This window comes from Solea solea, chromosome 5 (assembly GCF_958295425.1).
Source record: "Solea solea chromosome 5, fSolSol10.1, whole genome shotgun sequence".
Taxonomy (NCBI): Eukaryota; Metazoa; Chordata; class Actinopteri; order Pleuronectiformes; family Soleidae; genus Solea; species Solea solea.
The window spans coordinates 2,307,392-2,316,564 of record NC_081138.1 but is presented as its reverse complement, the minus strand read 5'-3'; positions in this window follow the sequence as shown (position 1 = coordinate 2,316,564).

Genomic DNA, 9,173 nt, shown 5'->3' with positions numbered 1-9,173 from the left:
GCGAGCTCGCCGCTATTTCGGCAAACTGTGGCGCCGCTGACATTCAAAGGCAAGTGATGCTTAACATCTAATTTGCTTGATAATGGTCCTTAATGATGTAATGAAATGAGTCAGAACAAGAAAAGGTACGGCCGGAATGAAATTGTTCACATTTTGTTCTTCGTTATGATGACTCTAATATACAGTAGAATAAAGGTAAAGTCTTAATGATGGAAGTCAAGAGATTAACTGCTTAAAAACTGTTGTGGTGTCTTCCTTTGTTATATCCAACCCACATTTGTTTTTATATATATGTACTGTCAGTGTTGTAATGGTACAAATAGTTACTGTACTTAATAAAATATGTACTTTTACTCGTTGGTTACTCGTTACTGCAAAAAAGGTCAAAGTTGAGTTGGTAACGTAATGCCTGTTTGTTGTCGCTAGTTGTTTTTAGCGGCACCAGCTGTTAGCCGCAGATTTTGGCTCCAAGTGGACTTAAAACACACCAGCGGGTCGTTGTTTACTGTGTCCGACACCGAGGCTCTGGTCTCCGGGTTTCTGGTCTCCTGTCTCCGGGTTTGTGTTGTACCGCAGATTTCGTCTCCAAGTTGAATTCAATAATATTAATATTATTATATATATAATAATATTATATTGTAAAGAAGCCACAATAAATGTCATATTCAAAATTGTAATTGCTCACTTTGTTTAAATACTTTTACTTCTAATACTTGGGTACATTTTATATCAGAAAATTACTTTTGATACTCACGTACAAAAAGTACAGTAAGTGTCACAATATTCTAAAAGGTGACGTCAACGTCTACCAAAGTCATTTTCTGGTAAGATACTTGAGCTTTTTTTCCAAGTACTTTATACAAGACTACTGTGTACTGTACAGATTTAAAGCACTTTATATGTCAGCACAGAGAATGAAGTGGCTATGCTCAGTGCCTTTTCACCACCTTGCCCTGTGACCCTACAAAGTTTGACCTAGATGGGCAGAGTGAAATTTAGGGTCTAAATAACCCTTCAATGGTTTTTCAAAACAGAGGAACATGACATCTTTACAAGCTCTTGTACTTGCCATAAACGTGTCCAATACTTTTCTACTATGCTTCATATATGAAATGCAGCACAATTTAAAATATGAATTCACTCAAAACGACTTCCTACACACGGTCAATTTTATTCTGTGTCGCATTAAAAGAGGCACGTGTGCTGCACTGTGCACGTACACGACAAGTTTACTTAAGCTGAGCAACTTCTGCGCTGCCAAAAAAGTGTATTCTTGGTTGCAGTGGTGATGTGGGGAGGGCAGGTCTAAAGAGGGGGGAAAGAAAGCTTAATTGAACAAACTAATGAGTAGTTCTTATTTCCACTGGGGATGTGCCAGGGAGATTGTTTGACAGTTTATCTGTGATAAATAAATGCTTTAGGAGCTAATTAGCTTCTAGGCCCTCAGGGGAGGGAGGTGTTGAGTGTCCGAGTGTGTGTGTGTGTGTGTGTGTGTTTCTGTATATTGCCATATCATCAAGTTGACACCAGTCCACTTCCTGTGTTTTCTGGCTTCACCCCCTCACTCACACATGCACACATTTTTCAAATCATTCCCATGTTGTTGTTTTTTAACCCTAAAGCAACAGCAGACGCACTAAACAAGCTAAAATTAAACAGACTGAATGCAAAGAAATGATAATTCAACTTAAGACTATAGGAGAAAATCTGACTTCATTGCTAGTGTTGAGGTTATTCACGCTCCAAGATTTGAATCACGAGTTGAATAATACTCTTGTGTTTGTTAGATCAATAAATATGTGGTATATTCAAATGTATCCACAGGCATCCAATGACTGACATTTGCAGTTATATTCACACATGAATAAATGTGTCCTCTCCGTGTCCTCCGTCCTCCACACGTTTGAATGGGGGGACAAAAAAATTTAATGTTAGTGAAACGATGTGTGCGTTACTTCAGTTAAATTGAGAAAAATCACCTTGAAATCTTTGCAATGAGCAATAATCTGCAAAGACAGACACAACAGCGGTCCAGCGCCATTTGAAAAGGAGTCCAAAGGTGTCCACGTGAAGGACACCTCGTGACCCTGGACAGTGATAATGCCGGCGTTTGTGAAAGACAGAAATCAGTGCAACAAGAACGAGCATAGAATATTTCCCAGTCCTCCCTAGCTGCCATTTTTTGTCAGTGTACATTTTGTATTACTAGCTTTGTTTTTGCTTTATTTAAATAATTGCTTTCATAAAGTGGCAGGTGATTAAATTATTTTTAAAATTAAGGATAAAAGCTTAAATGATATCCTTAAATAAAACTGAAGGGCACTTTGTTGCAATTAGCCACAAAAAGCTTTCATCACTCACTTAATGCTAATAGCTGATATGAAGTGATAAATCCACATCTGACCTTATCTTGACTGCTTTTCTCCAGATCATACAACAGTCACCTGTTTCACCAATCACATTATTTAGGGCCCATTTTCTATATCTGTGTGTGGCGGATGGAGGACATATACTACAGCCTGTCCTGATAAGAGCATATCTGCCAGTGGGACCACATTGAAGAGTCAGAGGTTGCCTGTATCTCAGTTTGTGGGCAGGCGTTACATCTGTATGTCAGGACCCGGAGTCCCGGTGGCAAAGCACATTCTGCAAGACAAGATCGGGCTTTCATCACTTTGTGGGCGACTGCTGCTGTTTTTAAACATCACGGAAGAAGAAGCCAAACACTAATAATTCAGTTGTTATCTGAACGGAATAAGACGGAAGTATGAATGTAAATTATAGGCCTATCTCCAAACTACCTTTTATTTTTAAAATCCTTGAGAAGGTATTTTACAGACAATTATTAGCTGTTCTGGAAGAGCACAATATTCTCAAGTGTTCCCAATCCAGTTTTAAAACTCTGCACAGTACAGAATCAGCTGTTTTAGGAGTTTTTAATGATACTCTGTCATTCTTGTGCTTTTAGATCTAACTGCAGCTTTTGACACAGTGGACCATGACATTTTGATCTCTTGTCTGGAGCAGGTTCAGGTCCTGCTTTGCAGATCGTACTTTCTGTGTCGGCCTTGGTGACTCTGTATCCTCCACTGCTCCTCTCTCGTGTGGGGTTCCTCAGGGCTCCATTTTAGGCCCTTTAGTCTTCTCTTATCTGCTCCCACGTGGCTCTATATTTAGGTGGCATGGCATTTCATTCCACTGTTATGCAGATAATTGTCAGCATTATGTATTATAACCCCATTCCCCATCAAAAAACCTGTTTAATACCAGTTTTTAACAGGTTTTTCATCAGTGGGAATGTTTATTCCCACAGCATCGACTCCAAGGTCCTCTGTTTTTCTCCATTAGCATATCGGCCAGAATTAATATTTGCTGCGATACTTACTTTTTAAAAATTCAGTTGGATGGTGATTGATTTAAAAGGGACCAAATATGTTTTGTTTTGTTTTTCTATAACATTGCAATTCACACACCGGTGACACAGGGGTGAAAAACACCACAGGAACCACTCTCTTTTTTAGTGGCTTCACAGCAGTCCTAAGTAAACCCACTACTTTTAGAGTGAAAGAGATGTCATGGAAGCATTTGTGATAGTTGGGTAAGTTCACTTACATGTAAAATAGAACAGCGACACATTGAAAATGGATGAATATGTCTTGTACTTAGTGTTATGACTCACAGGCTCGATTTTTAAGACTCAAAAACCAAATCAAACTTCTGTAACACAAGTTAAAGTGTCAGGTCTGTGTAGACGGCTTCAATAATAGGTAACAGTGTGGATTTGTTTAACTCGACTGCAGCCTTCTCATTTCTAATGTTCACAGTCCTCAAATTAAAACTTGCCTCGTATATTGAAAAGTCATAAAAATCCGCTCATAAGGTCCTTTTAATAAAAGGGTAACAGCTGTTGTGCGCACGCACAACATAGACTGAAGAAGTAATGTCAAAAGTGTATGAATAGCAAAGTAAAAAGTGATGGAGAAAGTTTGACTCCACCAAAGATAAACAAAATATGAACTTTTCATTCATACTGCGAGGCATTCTTTGCATTGTCAAGGAATCTGCTTTTGTTAATCCATTAAGCAAAAGACTGCCTGTATGTGCCATGGTCAAACAATCAAGAGGGGAGACTATGAACGTCTATGCCATGAGAGTAAGTTGAAGTGAGAGTCTGAAGAATGGAAGGTGGAACACAATATGCAGCGGTTGAATAGAATGAACATTATAATTATGCTAAATTATAAAGTGTTGCTGACATCTGTCACCCCAGACTTTCTTTCAACAAATGAAGAGAAATAAACACAGAACATTCCTCACTTGTGACGGAGTGTAATCCTCTTGCCTCCCCATGCTCTTTTCTTTTCTACTGACAATGATAATTACAGTTTTTGTTGGACGGCTTTCAAGGATTTATCTCCTTTTTGTATTAATGGGTTTCTGAAGCTTTTAAATCCAAAAAGTTTAATTCACTGCTTCTGTATGGCTATTGTGAGTTTTCAATTTCCCTTACTTTTGATTGAAATACTTTTGAGTTGTCATGTGACATTCTGCTTGATGTGCTGTCATAAAAACATTTCCACATTACTCCAAAAATAAAGACGGAGGAGTCAAATTTTTTGATCCATCCACAGAGTACAATTAAACTTTACCCCAGGGTCAGTCTGTTTGTTCAGACTAAGTGGGTACAATTTTTAACACACTCACACTCAACACAGCTTTCAAAATACACCCACTAGCCACTTAATTGGGTGCAGGAGACTGTTAATAAAGTGTCAGAAGTGGCGCCTGGTTTGGTCTTCTGCTGCTGTAAGTCATCTGCTTCAAGGTCCAAGGTGTGGTACGTTCAGAGATGCTCTTCTACTGTACATGCGCTGGTTATTGTTGCCTTTCTATCGTAGAGGAGCTCATTTGGCACCAACAAACATGCCATGTTCAATCAGTGCAGTGACAAGCATGTTAAAAGTCAGATTTTAGTCAGACTAAGACAATAACATAGCTTTCTTAATGTCATGTCAACACATTAGTCTGACTAAAACAACAATATTGTCATATCAACAATTAGTCGGACTAAGACTATAATATTGTCATATCAACACATTACTCAGACTAAGACAATAATATTGTTATATCAACACATTACTCAGACTAAGACAATAATATTGTTATATCAACACATTAGTCTGACTAAGACAACAATATTGTCATATCAACACATTAGTCAGACTAAGACAATAATATTGTCATATCAACACATTAGTCCGACTAAGACAATAATATTGTCATATCAACACATTAGTCGGACTAAGACAATAATATTGTCATATCAACAGATTAGTCGGACTAAGACAATAATGTCATATCAACACATTAGTCAGACTAAGACAATAATATTGTCATATCAACACATTAGTTGGACTAAGACAATAATATTGTCATATCAACACATTAGTCAGACTAAGACAATAATATTGTCATATCAACACATTAGTCTGACTAAAATCAAGCTAGTTTTACATACCTGGACAATGCATTCATAGTCCGATTACTCCTGCATGTATACCAGGGGTGTCAAACGTATGGAATCGGCCCACCAGAGGGTCAAATCCGGCCCGCAGGATGAATTTGTAAAAATGTGATATTATGGTTAGATTCTAATCTTATATAGATAAAAATATAATGCTATATTTTTCAGTTGCAGATACGTGACTAAATGTTTTTTTCTTCCTTTGCAGATCCACTGTGATCTGTAAGTGAGTGTATAATCGCTTTCCAAAATAAATGATTTGTTGTTCATAGCTTTAGATTAAGATGTTCATGATTCGGCAGCAGCTGGAACAGAACTGCAGTTTGCATTTTGAAGTGGAAGCATACTACTCAAACAATGGTGAGTGGCTTTGAACAAATGTTTACATCCTTTCTGATACGCAGAGGCCACTGCAGTTCAGTGCCATGTTTTGGAAAGGGAGAGGTAGGCAGATGAATCCTCCGTTTATCTGCAGCTTACCTTGCATTTCTCAGTTAATCTTGTATAAATGTACCTAATATTGTGGCTGATAGTGAGTGCATTTCGCAGTGGTTCTTCAGAAACACACACTGACATGTTTTCCAAACTGTTGGCCCTATGATCAGAGGATATGATGATTTGTCAGAGGCTTACCAAACTTTTTTTTTTTTTTTTTTTAGATCTGATACTGTTCTGGCTATGGTTTGATGTCGGGCACAATAACAACTTACAGTCATGGCACAGTTGAGGTCACGGTTCAAAGAATTTGAGTGGTGGTTAGAATGTGGAGGCAAACTGTGTGCATCAAAGTAAAACGTTCCTTTTTGAGCAGTGAAATGACAGATCTTGTGGTTATTCATGGAATGACTGTCCCTTGCCAACTCAAAGCAGTTCTGGCCTCCTGCTTTAAAGTAAAAATGTACATATACAGTATATATAACAACCACCACAAAACGGCAAGGTAAAATATCACGCACAAAACAAAAAAAGGACATTAATATACAGCAGGCCATCCTGGTGTTAATCAAAAGTAGACGCGTGTTTGACCAGTGTTTCATGCTGCAATTTCAGGACAATGAGTGACAGAGCGCAGAGTGTATCCCCTCATTCAAAGCCGAGTCCTCATAAGCATGCTGCGTTTTAATCTGACTGAGCCACCTGTGAGGCTCGTCAGAACTTGAGCCCACAGGGGCAGAGCTGGGCTTCATTACCGAGTCGCTGGTTCTGGCCCAGTTCTCCATACACTCTATCTCTGTGCCTCTCTTTTCTTCAGCACCTCGCAGGCATGCTATAGAAATGAAAGCCGGCTGCTTGGTCCTCAACATCACTCCACGGCTGCAATTTGTCATTTTTCACACGAGATGAAGCATTTTATGAAACGAAATGAGTTTCCCTAAAATGAAGCGCCACAAAAGCTCCATGATTAATTTGCTTGTTAAGCTATTGCAGCTGTCACCTGTGGAAGACATCTGGACAGCAGATTGACTAATGCCAGCAGTAGGGCTGAAACATGGCACTCTTTCTCTCATAACTTACCCTACAGTCAGGCTTTCAATGGGCTTTTAAAGGCACTACTCGCTGTTTGAAATAGCCCCTTTCTGAGGGGCAATTAATAAGCATTACTTGTGATTGACATGGTAATTAGTTGCATTAATGTGGTCATAAGAGGCTTTGTATGTGGGGCGCAGTGAACTGATGAGGGGTGGGCAGCAGACATTAGGAAACGAGGACTGAGCCATGCGACCTCACTTAAAAACTAATTGTCCATTAGATTACCACCACTTTTTGGACAGTAATTTTGCAAAAATGGCACAATCACTTTCACAGCGTGCTATTTCGGATTTCAGATTATTGTACTCCTTGTTCATGTGAATCACTGTTAGAGATGCAGAATGCAGAAGTCAAACATTAATACACATGTATCCTGTATGTGGTCCTGAGGCTGAGAGACACCCGTAATGGTGACTATGAAATAGTCATTCATCTCTGCTATTGTGTACTTTACGTGGAGTAAAATGGCAGACAGGCAAATTAAAATGGATACGATTGAAGACTAAAAGAAAAAGCCTATAAAAAACAAATTTACAACAAGGCTGGTGGTAGTTGAAGACTGCTAACAACTCTTTGTTGTTGGTGTGTTTTTGGAATCTTAATTTATAGCCTTAAATGTCCAGTGTGGCCCTTTTCCACTATGGTCCTGGCTCGCCACGGCACGGCACGGCATGGCACAACGCGGTTTAGGTTGCATCTCCACTACAAAAAAGTACCTACTCAACGTGGGCGGAGTCAGTGCTGTTAAATATTGAGATTTTAGACATTTCCCTGGTAATTGTTGGAGATAAACCCATGTTTTTGGGATTGCTAAGTCTTTTTAACTGACCTACAGTTCGGCATTGTTCGGCTTAGTAGGGTTTACTGGCAGTAACTGAATATACTACTATATACTACTTAAAAGTTTGTTTTTATAGGTGTAAAATCACTTTGAAATAAATATTGTGCTCTATATAGCACAATATATACTTTGGTTACAGCCATTTTCTTTGCATTTATCATTTTGAGGCTGAAGTGCAGATTAGCCCTTTGTTTGTTACAGTCTGCCACCATTAGATGTCACTATTTCTAACACATTGGACCTTTAAACACAGGGAGCTACAGTGGTTATTTTACAAGTTTGAAATAAAGTGTGAATCTATATCATGGCAATAACGCCGTTCTTTTGCAACTGATGATAATGAAAGAGAGAAAGTACAACTTGGTGAATGATTTTATGTAAAATGTCAACTGCGTGTGATCGCAATGTTCCCTCAAACACTTTATGAAAGGATTAACACAGCAAACTCACACGGTTTCATTTTCTTGCGCCCATCACAGCACACTGAGTCATGTAATGGCGAGTGCAGGCTTATTTTTTTAATTACTGAGGAATTAGAGGCTGGTTTATTTGTGTGTCCTGTGTAATAAGGAAACATTTGGATGGAAAAGCCTGGGCTTTGTTGGCATAACTGGTGTCCAGTAAATTCAAAAACACAACACAATACTCTGGGATTCACAGAGCAGAGATTCAATCAGGTTATTTTGAATAGTGTCTTTTGTTTTTCCTGTGACTTATTCATTTAATCACATAACTTGCAAATTCCAGAGAGAAAAAAGAGTATTGAAGTTAGAAAGAGTGAGAGAGTTACGCGACTAATAATAAACCTTGCGAGGATATTAGTGAAAGACATAAACACACACATAATTACACTTAATTCAATCTGTGGATGTGTTATTTTTTTTCACTGTACAGGATGTGCAAAAGAAACAAACAATAAACACATTTTTGGGTGGTTAGGGTTCTGGTTTTCAGTGAGCCCTGGTGCTAAATTATTTAGGTTGATGTATCATCAAGTTTGAAATCTACTTATACTGTTCTGCACTGTAAAAATTTCTCTTGTTGCTTTTCCATTAGTGATAGTACCTGTTTTTTTTTAGTACCTGTTGTCAGGCCTTCAATATCTTAACATGTAGTGGATGACCAATAGTTGACCAATGCTGAATCTTCCTTTATTAGTAAAAATGATCGTGTTAAGCCAACTTTCTGTTAGTAGTTACATCGCGTAAAGAGGGTTCAAAGGTTTGATGAAAGTTGGATTAAATAAGGAATCTAAAATGCCCAATATCAGGTGAGATT